We start from the raw sequence: 14,493 nt of genomic DNA on the forward strand, positions 1-14,493 counted from the left end.
TACACAAGTACATCCAGGAAGAAATAGAATTCCTGCACATCTCCTCGCTTGGCACTGCATATCGATATGTCATTAGGGTCGAGCAAAAGTTTAAACAGAAGAAGCGAGACTTTTGATATGCGAATCCGAAGCAAGGGAAAGGTGCCCCCAAACCATAAAACAAAGGAAAAAGCCAAGGCAGGGTGGCCCAAGACAACCTGCCAAAGCTGCAAGCAAAGAACAGTGTCGCAAAGCCAAAAAAGGACACAGGAAAGTGATGTGAGTTCCATAAGAGCTCCACTCACAACACAAGTGAGTGTTGGGCCAAGTAGTCACTGGTGGCTGAGCTAAAGGTTTCAGAATCGGATGCAGGTTCTAACTCTAAGTCAGAACCCGACAAGGGGAATGACAAAGGGAAATGGATTATTGATGCAAAGCCCAATGCCACCGTTGCCACCACGAAGATCTAGAAGGAGGAACTTGAAGATCCAGATGAGGAGGAGCATCTCTTCCACTCCTAGATGTGGGTAAAGGGCTCTCCGCTATAGTTCATTGTCGACAGCGGGAGCCAAAAGAACCTCATTTCGGCAGAGGTCATGAAGCAGCTGGGCTTACCGACCATAGCACATTCACAAATTTACACCATCAGGTGGCTTCACCAAGGACAGGATGTTTGCGTGAGCCAACAGTGTCGCCTTCCATACAACATCAAGCCCTTCACAGATGAGGTATTGTGTGACATTTCTCCCCTTGAAGTTTGTGATGTATTACTAGGACAACCATACTTGTGGAAGCAACATGCTATGTATGAATCAAGGCCTCGTGCTATTATTGTTACTTTGGTAACTAAGTTCTACAGGATACCGAAGGTAGCATCGCCTACCGCCATCTCTTTGATTACTGCAAAACAATATAATAAGCTCATTTCCAAAACCGAGAAATTTGTTTTCCTGATGATACACCCTCAAGGAAAGAAGAAGATGGTGGCCACGACCTCCAGACAGGGCCCCTCCGCATGACAACTACAGATGTACAAGGTCGTGGAGGAGTGTGAGGACATCTTAACCTCCCCCACAGGGGTTCCTCTGCACTGTTAGGTCAAGCACTCCATCGATTTGACCCCAGGTGTGCTGCTGCCCAATGGAACAATATATCGGTGTTCCATTATGGAGAATGATGAAATCAAGAGGCAGATTCAGGCACTGCTGTAGAAAGGTCACATCTATCCAAGTTCATCCTCCTGTGGGAGCCTGATCGTGTTGGTACAGAGGAAGGATGGGACTTGGAGACTCTGTATTAACTATCGGGCGCTGAAAAAGATCACTGTCCATAATAAATACCCGATCCCATGGATTGATGACCTCTTGGACCAACTGAATGGGAAAAATATTTCAACAAGATCAATTTGAAGTCAGGATATCACTAGGTACCAATCGAACCCTTTGATGTGTGGAAGACTGCCTTCAAAGCCAAGGAGGACCTGTTCGAATGGTTGCTGATGCCTTTCGGATTGACGAATGCTCCTACAACCTTCATGAGGCTAATGGATGACATCTTGTGGCCATTCACAACTCATTTGTAGTGGTATACTTGGATGACATCCTGATCTTCAGCTAGAGTTGGGAAGAGCACCTCCACCACATCTGACAGGTTCTCCAAGCACTGCAACAACACAAGTTATGTGCCAATTTGGAGAAATACAAGTTTGGCATGACCCAGGTTCAGTATCTGGAATACATTATTGATGAACATGGGGTGCATGTGGATCCATCCAAGATCCAAGTCATTCGAGATTGGCCATCTCCAACCACTCTGACAGAGCTCCGTAGCTTTCTAGGTCTTGCCAACTTCTACCGCAGGTTAGTGTCGGGATTTTCTCATATCACTTGGCCCTTGAGTCAAGTCACTAAGGGAGGAGTGAAAGAAAAATTCTTTTGGTCTGAATCTCAATAGAGGGCATTCACATAGTTGAAAGATCTCCTTTGCACGACACCTATGCTCGCACTACCAGACTTGCAACAACCATTTGAGGTGGAGATAGATGCCTCTAACTATGCTATTGGGGCAGTCCTTACTCAACATGGGCATCCAGTGGCATATCACAGTGAGACACTTTTAGACATAGTCCGGAAGTCTCCCACTTATGACAAAGATATGTATTCCATTGTGCAGGCCTATCGACTATGGAAGCATTACATTTTGGGGAAGGAAACGGTCATCCACATAGACCACCAACCCCTACAGTTCATATAGACCCAAGGGAAATTGCAGAAAAATCACCATCAGAAGTGGTCCACATACTGGTGAGCACCAGTATTGCAGCAATAATGCTGCAACTCCTGGGCTTCCTACTTTACTTTTATCAACCCGGTAGCTCGTAACAAACTTGGAAGCGATGGTGTTGTATGAACAAGTACTAGTTCTTACTGCAGGCTATCACTTGGTCAGCTGGCGCAAGATCAGGAGCTCGAGCCAACTTCTATGGATTCCATAAGAAGCTTTATATGTGATGAAAGGAAGGAAAGCATACTCTACAGAGGCTACTCTACTTGCAGAAAGGAAAAGAAGACTGAAATGTAAAGTAAACCTAGCAAACCCTACTTAACCAACTAATCCTACTTTTGCAGAAAGAGAGATGAAAAACCATGAAATGAATGCCATTACCTACTCAGGAAGTAAACAACATCTACTCAAGCTATTTCTAGAAGTAAATGAGCAAAAAACATCTTTTTGGATTTTTATGTGAAATTGTCATGCATGTAATTTATTTGATTGTGAATGTGGCAGTGATTAGGTGGCGATGGAGGGCGACTTTGGGATTTGAAAGGTGTAGGATGGTGTGGATGGGTCCTAGGAGGTCTCAGGTGGCTTTCTGGAGGCTTTTCCCGCAATCAGACTTAAAAAAGAAGCGTACAAGAAAATCTACAAGAGGCTGCGGGGGATCTACATGAGGATGCCGAGAGCCGTTTTGGAGGTTTTGAAGGTAGGAAAGCGGGTGGAAAGCATAGCTGAAGGCTAGGATGATGTGTTAAGGTGTCTAGGGTCCATCAAGAATGATTAGGAGAGAGAAAGATGGTCAGATTTATTCAAGGAAAGAGAGGAAAGTCTATGGAAAAGTGCAGAAAACTAAGGCATATTTTAGATGAACTCTGGGTGACCTGTGGGACATAGATCAAAGAGAGATTGTGATGGCTGATTGGCTAACTTGTTGTGAGAAGAGATTTGCTGCAAGAGAACTGAAAATCAAACAATGAGATTAAGCAAGCAAGGAAACTAGATACATCAAAAAAAATAGAATTTTGCATCAAGCTAATCTAGATTATGAGCTATGGAAAGAAATGTTGAAAAATGCTATAACGAGATAAAGCATGGAAGGAAAATTATTGCAAGACAGAAATGTGCATGGTGAAATAGATCTAAAGCAAAGCATTAACCTTCTAACAAACTGCAACACTAGAAATCCTATGGAGAATGCAAATCTGTGTTTTTGTGGCAGCAATAGGGTCTTAGCCTCAGTTCATGGTCCCAAAGGGAGGAAAGGAGGCCAAGGCTCTGTTGATGGCCTTTTTGTATCTTCTTTCTATCATTGTTTAACCTGCTATAGAAAACTTAAATGGAAACAACCTTCTAAATCACCAAAAGCAACCTATTCTTAACCAAGAAAGAAATTTATCTAACAACAACTAATCTATAAACTGAAACAAAGCATATAAATACAAACAAGAGGAGTTTGGTTGCTTGGATTGGGCCCTAACCCAATAGCTTCAGCCCTCTGAGGTAACTTAGTGCTAGCTCAAAAAGGACTTCATCTTTATTTCAAAATAATAATAGGATTGCATGAAACTGTCAACAAAGGTAAGCTCGAAGTTGAGCAGATCAAAGTTGCAACAAAAATTCAAAAATTTGACTAACTTCCTAATGAGGCGCTAGGCCTCTCTACTTATACAACTGAAGCTCCCAACTTCCTTAAAATCAGGGAGGCTTTTGTTATATAAATATTTGGGCACTGCAACCCCAATCTTATATGTCGATAAACTAGGGCTCTTTAACCCCTAAAAGTGTTGTTTCATGCCCTAAAGGATCACGGTCAACTAATTAAATCATTCCCTAAAAGTTCCACCTAAAAAACCATCTAGAACTGGCCAAAACTGGAACATACTGACTGCTCCACTATCAGGGTGCGATGCATACTGACTTCTACACTAGCCAGGTGTGATGCATACTGATGAGGCCTTCTGTATGGTGAGATGAGCGAGGATGGACAAGTGTCTGAGATAGTTTTCTAAGTGGATGCTCATGGAATCTTCCAGAAACTTCTCCTATGACACCTGCCTCTCTGAATTCGCCCAGGGATGAGTAAGAGATTCAAGAAATCTCCAAGTGGAACCAAATGCAACAAGTGGAATGACACTAATCAAAAACCCAGAGATGACTCACACCCTTGCACACATCTATAAATGGATCCCTCATCTGAGAGATCTAGAGGCTGGAATTTTGTAATTTGCAAGGAAGTGTTAATAGTTTGTATTTGAGAAAGAGCATTGTATTGTTGGGTGATCTTGATTTTCATGAGGTGAAGAGGGCTTTGATGTTGGGAGGAAGACGTTGGATCAGATAGCTGGGTTGTAATTCTCCCTTCTATTTAATAAATTTCTTTGAGTTTTCTTCCATCTAACTGTGCAATTGTGAATGTTATGATTTGTGAATGTCATTGTATGTTCATTGTATTTATGATTTTGCAATGCTTATGATATAATAGATCAAGATGCTTTGGCGGTGTTTTGTTACTGTGTTTCTACAGGTATTCTCTAAGCGGGATAAGTAGGAGAGGAGTTGCAAGCTCTGTCAAGGGGTAGAGAGATCAAGCAAGGAGTTAAGTGGAAGATCCAGGTTGGTTCCTTTTCCTCTCTCTTATCTATTATGCATAGAAGAAATCACAAATTGTTTTAAACTGTTTGTTTCTAGGGTAGCTTCCAATCCTAGAGGGCTAGTCGATCGAAAAGACACTAGTTTTCCCAGAAACAAAATGGTGACTCCACTGTGGATCGAATAGATGTTTGTTTGTTGTTTCTATTTGTTTTAGAAACTATAGACAGAGCCTGAAGTTAGCCAGATAGCCTTCAAATTGCTCTTGCTCTACAATGGCATAGTAGATGAATGTTGCTTCAATCAATCTCCGGTTTAGTTTATGAATTTAACATTTGACTTATAAGCATTCTAGATGCCCTTTTGGTAGCTCAATAACCTCTCGAGATCATTCCTCCATACTTTTCTCTTTACTCTCCATAATAGCTCATCTTAACTCACTGAAATTAGCTGCAAATTTGAGCCAAAACCCATCTCAGTTGCACTCCCTGGCCCATCACACTGTCTGTAACTTTCAACCAGTATGCATCACACCTCCCGAGCCTAAAAAGTGCGATGCATCCCTATTTTTGTGAAGCCCAGGTGTGATGACTGACTGAATCTATTTCTATTCTTGAAATTTGGGTTTTTTGTCCTTGTTTTCAGCTCTGTTTAGTTGTTTTTATTGCTTATGAACAGTACCTCATTGCTGAAGCCTGTTTGGATCACATAGACCAACCTCCATTGATTAGGATTTGTAAATGTTTTTATGTATTTGTCCATCATTTACAATACTTTGTCGAAAATTTTCTTAAATCAATCTGTCGTTTTGGTACAAAAAGTGTCGTAACTGTCGTTTTGTGTCAAAAAGAGAAGTGTCGTTGAGTTTTCCTTCCCAGAATAGTCGATTGAAATTTTTGTCATGTACTTGATTTGATTTGTTGATATTTGAAGTGTCAAAAGCATTTTTTTATTCGAAATTGAAAACTATTGTTTAGTCTTCCTTTCTATTTTGAAAAAGAAATTGTCGAAATGTCGCTTTGAGTAAAATATTTCAGATCTTTGGTATACTTAGTTTTCCTTTTTTGGCATTTTTCACATTAAGGGGAACGAAAAAAAAATACATGCATTTGCATTTGCATTTAGCTTGTGTGCGAAAAATGATTTGGGAAAGTGCATTTAGTGTGTACTCTTTGCTCTTTGTTTGAAAGAATCATAATTATCTTTCCTTAGTAGCTAGAACTTTCATTGCTCAAAATAAACAATGATTGTTTATCATTGTAGATTTCATTTTTAGGAATTTTCAATCAACATCATGCGGTGAACCATTGAAAGGAAAACTTTTAAACAAGATCAACTCTAAAACAAATTTCAATGAAATTAACAACACTTTGGAACCTAATGCAACACATCTAGAGGTCTAGGCTAGAGACGTGTTCCGGCGTTGTAAAAACTAGTAACTATCATTTTCATCGAAGGTTGGGTAATTCCTCCTCCTTGATACGACAAGTGCTAGCACGGACTTGTGCTCCCCGTACCGTCGAGTATATATTGGGAGACTACAATAGGCTTATATCCTTTATCCATAGGAAGCCATGTCTGCCGCCCTATCGATCACAATGCACTGAACACAACATTCAGGAAGATTGACTGCCGTAGATAAGTCCTTGGTAATTTCTCTTTAATTTATTACCAAGGTGTATATTGTAGTTTTGCAATTGGTTTGGTAATCCCTCTGTCTAGATTTCTAGAGTAGTCACTTTCATTCCTTTTTGAATCTTTAAAAGAAAAGGTCCATCTGAACACTTTTTACTTCAGGCTCATTAAAAATCGAAGGGGACTAGAGTCATCTTTAGCTTTTTCTCGACTCTTAAAAATTGAAAAAGCAAATTTGTGTCAAAGTGTCATTAAAATTTATTAATTCAGAATAACATTTTTTTCCCCTTAATTTTGAGTTGATCAAGTAATCCGCAATCGTGGAAGAAAGTTAATCAAAACCCCGTTGTTCACGGAGATTAGCGAGTCAACTATCTTTGACTCCAGAAACGAAGCCATTCCTGGCAAAACAATCTCGTTTAACTGAGTCCAATTCATCTAGTTTATTTGAAACCTTTGTTTCAACATCGTTAGAGACTACAGTTACTCCGATCATTTCTGGTACATCTGCCTTTAGAGAAGAAGTTCCACTGTTACAAAAGGACATTAGAACTGATCCTAGTGTAATGGTAGACACTTCTATACCTAAAACAGCTCCATCTAGAGTTGATCCAGAGACTGAAGTTCACTTACCTGAACATCTGGAAGTTGAGTTCCAGAATTCAGAAGGTGTCACCCCTCCGGTATCTGTCACTATAGAAGCTATACCTTTTTCGGTTGCAGAAATATTTTACGGACTTGACGGTCTACCTCTTCCACCTAGATTGATTGCTATCGAGGAGATAGTAGAGGATCCTTCATCCAGTACACTGTTACATTTTGGAATTGGGATTCATCTGTATCCTTTCCCTCCTAAAGTTGGTCCTTTTAATCAATCTTCATCACAAGTTCCTGTCGAATCACTAGGAAATCTTTTGGATAGACTGAACATGTCTGAACAACCATCAACATCTAGGACTGTGTCATCTGATACAACTACAACATAACTTCCTGCTGCCATTCCTACAATGTTTTCCGGTATACCATCTGTCTCGGCTAGTTATCAATCATTGAATTGAGGCTTCTGTGATCCATAATAGTTGTAAGCAGAACTTCGGCGAAAATCACATGAGGAAAGACCTTTGTCGATGCGTTTCGAACCAACCAGTGTGGTTCATCGTCAAGACAAGTTGAAGAAACAGATCCAGCTTAGCATGTTAAATAGTCTGAGCAGAGACTCCAACGGCTAAATCGACCAACGGCTAATTTTGACCTACGGTCCATAGGTCAAATTACTATTCATTAATTTAATAATAATATTATTATTATTATTATTTTTAATATTAATACATAAAATATTTTTACTGGTTAGTTATAAAAATTAATTAATTAATTTATTATATATATATATATATATATATATATATATATATATATATATATATATATTAAAGTTATAATATTAGGTTATTAATACAAGTTAGGATTCAAAATAAATAAAATATTATTAGTGGTTAGTTTAAGAAGATAATTCGCTTATTTATTTAAATTATTCATTGATTATTGTTAATATAAAATATATATATATATCATATAGTTAAGGTTAAAAATATCAATAATTTAATTTAAATGGTTAGTTAGAAAAGGTAAATTATTTAATTTAATTATATATTAATAATATAAGTAATTTTTTGTTTAATTAAGTTATTTATTAAATATAATTAATATTATATTAGTAAAATAGCCTTGATAATAATATATTATTAATATTAGTAGTGAAAATATTATTATTAATTTAATATTATTAATATTAATATTATTATTATTATTATTATTATTATTTATGGAAAAAAGTTAAATTAGGTAAGATATATAGATAAATTATTTAGTTTATTTATCTAAATTATTTATTAATAATTATTAATATATATCTATATCTATATCTATATCTATATCTATATCTATATCTATATCTATATATATATATATATATATATATATATATATATATATAAATTAATAATCTTAGGTTATTTAGATAAAGTTAGGTAAAAGACCATTGAAAAAAAAAATAAAAATAAAAATAAATAAATAAATAATAATAATAAATGCACGTAAATATAGGGTATATAAATAAATAAATAAAAACAATAGAGAACGACAAAAAAGGGGGGAGGGACAGGAAAAAGACCAAAAGCGACCACAGAGCAAAACGGATCAACCCCAGGAGGAAGGAAGGCTCCAGGGGGAACACAGAAAACTAAGATGACAGGGCAGGGATCCAACAGCTACTGATTTTCCAGCCATCATCTCTATTGAGATTGTTAGGCCTTCTTTCAATCTCAATAGCTTCCCTGAATTTACGATGATGGAAATGAGCAATCTTAGCAACAACCTTGGCCTCCTCAATACAAACCTGATGCTTGGTCTTTTCCACATGCTCTGCTAACGCTGAAGACTTGGTTCTCCCATGTCTTAGGTCGGCTGCATGTTTGCTTATCCTCTGATGGATGGAGCGTCCTGTTTCCCCGATATAGGGGGTTCCACAAGAGCAAGGGATTAAGATTAATAATTATAATGTTAATAATAATAAAAATTTATGTAAGAATAATATTAAGCATAAGAATAATAACAATATTTTGAATAAAATTTCGGGTAATATTAAGGTTGATTTATGTGACATTAATAATAATACTTTATTCCCTAAGGACAAAGATTCTTCTAATAATAGCATTGATGGTGGTATTAGTATTGATGACCTTAACATTGGGAATTTGGTTGTGAATCAGGTTCACTCTCCCCCTTCTTCCCTGAATAAAAGAGTGGTTAACCTCTCTAGCTTTTCTTTTTCCCCTTCTGTTTTTAGTCTTTTAGGCAAAGGTTTAAACTTTGCCCTTGCCCCTAGAAGAATCCCGGTGGATGACATTATTTGCGACGTGGAATACGGGATTAGGGATCTTCCGGACAATATCAAGGACACTATTAGGCAGGATTGTGCTGTCGTCCTGAGGAAGGCTAAGCCCCCTCGGAAGAACCTCAGCAAGGAGGAATTCTCTGCCCTTAAATCTTTAAATCAGAACCAAGACATTGTCGTTCTGAAGGCTGACAAAGGAGGGGCCACGGTCATCCTTAACAAGGATGATTACCGGAAGAAGATGTTAGATCATCTTTACAATAGTGGCAGTTATAAAAAGCTGCCCAAGAACCCTCTTAAGAAAGTTTCTAGGACTGTTGCTCTCGCCATCAAGTCCAGTAGTTCGGTGAGCTCTCTAAGCCACAAACTCATTGAGAGCAGTCCCCTTACTCCTAGGATCTATGGGTTACCTAAGATTCACAAAGAAGGGGTCCCTCTGAGGCCTATCGTCAATACCATTGGTGGTCCGACCTACCTTCTAGCTAAGTTCCTCGCCCTGAAACTTAAGCCCCTGGTTGGCCGCACTGAGTCCTTTGTGAAAGACTCTGCATCCTTCATTAATGAGCTTAAGGATATTAAGCTTGACCCTGAGGACATCCTGGTCAGCTTTGATGTGGTCTCCCTTTATACCTGCATCCCTATAAAGGAGGCCGTGGAAGTGATCTATCGCCTAACGGATCCCGATACCGCGCATCTGGTGGAGATCTGTCTCACTTCCACTTTCTTCTGTTTCGAGGGTGAGTTCTTTGAACAGACTTGTGGTGTTGCCATGGGCTCCCCCCTTTCCCCTATTGTCGCCAATCTCTTTATGGAATATTTCGAAGCCAAAGCTCTAGCCTCGGCTCGTCTCCTTCCTAAGCTTTGGAGGAGGTTTGTAGATGACACTAATGTCATCTGGTCCCATGGCCATGAGGAGCTGGATCGCTTCTTCAATCACCTCAATGGTCAGTCCTCTGCCATTAAGTTCACCATGGAAAAAGAGGTCAATGGTTGCCTCCCTTTCCTGGATATTCTTATTTCTAAGAATATGGATGGCTCTCTCTCCCACTCAGTATTCCAGAAGAAAACGCATACTGAGCAGTATCTTCATGCCGATTCCCATCATTTCCCTGCTCAAAAGGTGGGTGTTCTTAACACCCTTGCTACTCGTGCCTTGAGGATTTCTGATAATAAGAGCTTTGATAAGGAGAGATCCCATCTCCTTAATGTCTTTGTGGAGAATGGCTACAGTAGGCGCCTTGGTCAGAAGGCTTTCCTTAAAGCCTCTAAAAATGCGATGATTAATAAAGAACCGAAGGAGCGCCAGCTAGGGGTCCATCTTCCCTATGTTCAAGGAACCACAGACATAATTGCTCGGATCCTTAAGAGGTATGATATCCCCTCTACCTTTAGGCCTCTCAACACCATTCGTAAGTCCCTCCGATCGGTAAAAGATCCTGTTGACCCTATGGACATGAAGGGTGTCTACTTGATCCCTTGCTCTTGTGGAACCCCCTATATCGGGGAAACAGGACGCTCCATCCATCAGAGGATAAGCGAACATGCAGCTGACCTAAGACATGGGAGAACCAAGTCTTCAGCGTTAGCAGAGCATGTGGAAAAGACCAAGCATCAGGTTTGTATTGAGGAGGCCAAGGTTGTTGCTAAGATTGCTCATTTCCATCATCGTAAATTCAGGGAAGCTATTGAGATTGAAAGAAGGCCTAACAATCTCAATAGAGATGACGGCTGGAAAATCAGTAGCTGTTGGATCCCTGCCCTGTCGTCTTAGTTTTCTGTGTTCCCCCTGGAGCCTTCCTTCCTCCTGGGGTTGATCCATTTTGCTTTGTGGTCGCTTTTGGTCTTTTTCCTGTCCCTCCCCCTTTTTTGTCGTTCTCTATTGTTTTTATTTATTTATTTATATACCCTATATTTACGTGCATTTATTATTATTATTTATTTATTCATTTATTTATTATTTATTTTTTTAATTAATTAATTAATTAATTTGTTAATTAATTTATTTTATTTTATTTATTTATTTATTTATTTTTCCTTTTTTTTTTTTAAATGGTCTTTTACCTAACTTTATCTAAATAACCTAAGATTATTAATTTAATATATATATATATATATATATATATATATATATATATATATATATTATAATAATTATTAATAAATAATTTAGATAAATAAACTAAATAATTTATCTATATATCTTACCTAATTTAACTTTTTTCCATAAATAATAATAATAATAATAATAATAATATTAATATTAATAATATTAAATTAATAATAATATTTTCACTACTAATATTAATAATATATTATTATCAAGGCTATTTTACTAATATAATATTAATTATATTTAATAAATAACTTAATTAAACAAAAAATTACTTATATTATTAATATATAATTAAATTAAATAATTTACCTTTTCTAACTAACCATTTAAATTAAATTATTGATATTTTTAACCTTAACTATATGATATATATATTTTATATTAACAATAATCAATGAATAATTTAAATAAATAAGCGAATTATCTTCTTAAACTAACCACTAATAATATTTTATTTATTTTGAATCCTAACTTGTATTAATAACCTAATATTATAACTTTAATATATATATATATATATATATATATATATATATATATTAATAAATAAATTAATTAATTTTTATAACTAACTAGTAAAAATATTTTATGTATTAATATTAAAAATAATAATAATAATAATAATAATAATAATATTAAATTAATGAATAGTAATTTGACCTATGGACCGTAGGTCAAAATTAGCTGTTGGTCGATTTAGCCATTGGAGTCTCTGCTCAGACTATTTAACATGCTAAGCTGGATCTGTTTCTTCAACTTGTCCTGACGATGAACCACACTGGTTGGTTCGAAACGCGTCGACAAAGGTCTTTCCTCATGTGATTTTCGCCGAAGTTCTGCTTACAACTAGTTATCAATCACTAACTGGAGTCCACTCATGGGCTATTTTGGTGACATGGTCTGTTCCTATTTGTTCATTCAGAGTCCCATCTGGTATTTCTTATGTTGAAACTCAACAAATTGATCCTGCATGCCAGTGTCAATTTGGGTAGACCAGTCTTCAAAGTTCGATATATCCTTTGAACACTGGACTGCCGCCATATGGAGGGCAGTATGCTTTCTCATTGTTCCCTCTTGGAGAACAACCATATGAGAGTTTACAACAAAATTCAGGTCAAACTGGAATTACATCTAGCGGTTGGGTACCAATACTGCCTCAACAAGCAAGGGTTGTATATTCAATGCAACCGATCCAACCTGTGTCGAATATTCCCACTACACCTGCTATTGTGACTATGTCGCAAGTACAAGCACTACCTGTTGTGTGTCAACCTCAAGTCTCTCAAGTTGCAATACAACAACCTCTTGTCTCTACGGCTCAATCACAACCTCAGGTTAGTGCTTCCTTACCTGGAACGACTCAGGCTCAAACGGGTATTATCACTTCAAATCTTGGTCAATCTTCCAGTATTTGGCAACAGAAAATGGTCCAACAACCATGGCTAGTACAATACCAGCAACCGCAATTCCAGTAAACCTACCGAGGACCTGAGCAACAAGGCTTTGTAGGTAATGGACAACCGCATTTTCAAAATGGTTATCAACAACCACACTATAATGCTTATGCCCAACAACCTTATCAGAGTTACCAGCATCAGATACATTATTCTGGTATGCAAAGACCTACTGCTCAGGCGATTCCATCTTATCCTAGGTATGCTTCACCTAACCTGAATCAGCAATTGCCTTTTGTAGCAACTCTGGAATTACCAGATTTGAACTGGCTAACGAATGACCCAATTGCATACACCCCTTGGTGGCTAGCAATTCTTGATAAACTTCCCTTCGATATTCCTAAATTCAATGGAAATCCAGGTGAAGATCCATCACTAGTCTGGCAGCGAAATGGTATATTGAATTTCCTAGAGCTTCATTTGATAACTTCAGCGCCCTTGCCACTGCTTTTCTAACCCAATTTTAGTTACCCATAAGGTACGAAATGGGAACATAACTACTTACCTACTTTAAACAGATCACGACCACTCACATATCTGATCATATTCATGAGTGGCGACATCGTCATCAAATGGTAAAGACGTATGTTCTTGATCAGCTTTTAGCTAAGTGGTTTATTTAGTCCTTATTGCCTTCTATAACTGAGGACGTGGCAAAAGGAGGAGTTGTCACTGAAGAGAAAGTCATTGCTCATGTCCAATATTTAGACTTGATCTATACTCAGTCTGGCACACTCTACGACAAAATTCCTGACACTCCCAGACCAGAATTTTCTGTTCCTCCCCCTCCTAAATCAAACAAGGACTCTCATGCTGATGATGGCGTGATCGGTTCCTCAAGCACGAAAACCTCAAAGGCTCCATCTGGTAAAGCCCTTGTAGTTTCTAGTCAAAAAGCAAATGACAAACCTCTTGCCTCAGAGATTAATGTTGTGTCATCTGACAAGGGCAAAGATCCAAAGCAACCCGGGGACAAGAAGAAAGGGAAAAATAATAAGAAGAAACAAGAAAATTTGACTCCTAAAAAATCTTCTGAGAAGCCTACTAGGAAAAAGAAACCTCACGATCCATGTTACATATGTAATGACGAGCATTGGATGAGAGATTGTCCACATCGAGCTGAGATTACGAAACTTTTAAAGACTTCAAATACCTCAGCAGTGTTGACTGATCCATTTCCGAACCTAGAAACTAATCTAGTTGCTATCGATCATGCTTCCACATCCCAAGTGCTTTGCTATCCATCTCAAAACAACAAAATGATGCTTTGATAGCGATAAGGAACAAAGATTACGAGAATCCAACGTTGTCGAACAACCAGGCTACAGATCAACCTAGTAGTTTGACAACGACTTCGCCAGAAGTTGTTCTACCCATTATTCTTGAATTAACTATAAAGCCGCCAAAGGGAGTCGTACATAAGTTGAAATTTAATCCTCATGCTCGAGCTACACAGAATTATAATATAGTAGAAGATCTGGCTCAGTCGCCATCCGCTATGTCGACACTTGAAGTACAGCAAAATTTCCCTCCCAAAAGTAGGCTTTGTTATC

The sequence above is a fragment of the Pinus tabuliformis genome, chromosome 1_1 (genome assembly GCF_031772625.1).
Source record: "Pinus tabuliformis cultivar Carrire ecotype Pingquan chromosome 1_1, CPIR1, whole genome shotgun sequence".
Classification (NCBI taxonomy): domain Eukaryota; kingdom Viridiplantae; phylum Streptophyta; class Pinopsida; order Pinales; family Pinaceae; genus Pinus; species Pinus tabuliformis.